We start from the raw sequence: 1,034 nt of genomic DNA, 5'->3' as shown, positions 1-1,034 counted from the left end.
GAACAGCCCGGGCGGGGCGTCCGGCGCAGGAGGCTTTAAAGGGGGCGGGGTGGCGCTTGGAGCAGGGTTGGCTGGAGCAAGGGGGGGGGCCCTGGCCTGTGCTGGGGGCTCATGGGCTGGAGCAAGGGGGGGGGGCCCTGGCCTGGGGGCTCAGGGCACAAGCTGGCGCTGCAGGCTGCGGGGCTGGGCATCGCCCTGGGGTCCTGGCAGAGCCTGGAGAAGGGAGGACGGGGCGGGGGCAGCAGCAGTGGGGACGGGCATGGCCCCCTGGCCCAGCAAGTCATTGGGGGGGGGTATCCCCAGGGGTTATGAGAGCGTGGGACGCTCACAGGGGGCTCTGAAGCCATGGGCCGCTCGCCCAGCTCTGTGACTGGCTGCAGCAGCTGCCTGGCCTGGCTCTGGGCCCCGGAGCCAGCTGTTGTCACCCGAGCGATCTCGCTATAACTTGCCCCCGTGGCAGGGTCTGACGCCCGGGAGCTAACCCTGCAAAGCTGCGTGGCATGGTGCAGTGGCTAAGGAATTAGGTGTGCCGTGATACAGCATGGGGCTATAGGGTTGGGGCCATGTTTAGAGCATAATTTCCTTAACGCTAACCAAGGCTTCACCCCCATGGAAGGGAAAATGCTGTATTCTTGGAGGGCTGACATGAGAAACCGTGGTGTATGTGCTTCACATCCAGTGAGCTATGCTGAAATATGCTGCTAACACATCAGTGCACACACTGCCCCTTTTGCCTTGCACATGAGGCTGGATTTTACCATCTCTAACCAGCTGGTGGGCCTGAATATTATTTATGAATGATATATGGAGTGTTGCACTCTCACATGAAGATGCTGCATGACCTAACAAACAGCAACACTGCCAAAGGACCAAGTAACTTGTTTGCAACAGACTAATGGTGCAGCTAGGAGGAATAGGGATGGAAGTAAGAAAACCTACCAAATGGGCTGAATAGCAGCAAAATCTTCCTGAGGGTGAGGTCTGCCAGACTGTAAAGATCCCACCCCTTCCAAATGGAGATGGCAAAAACACAG

This window comes from Chelonia mydas, chromosome 27 (genome assembly GCF_015237465.2).
Source record: "Chelonia mydas isolate rCheMyd1 chromosome 27, rCheMyd1.pri.v2, whole genome shotgun sequence".
In the NCBI taxonomy this organism is placed as follows: domain Eukaryota; kingdom Metazoa; phylum Chordata; order Testudines; family Cheloniidae; genus Chelonia; species Chelonia mydas.
The sequence above is the reverse complement of the archived record's forward strand: the minus strand, read 5'-3'. Positions refer to the sequence as shown.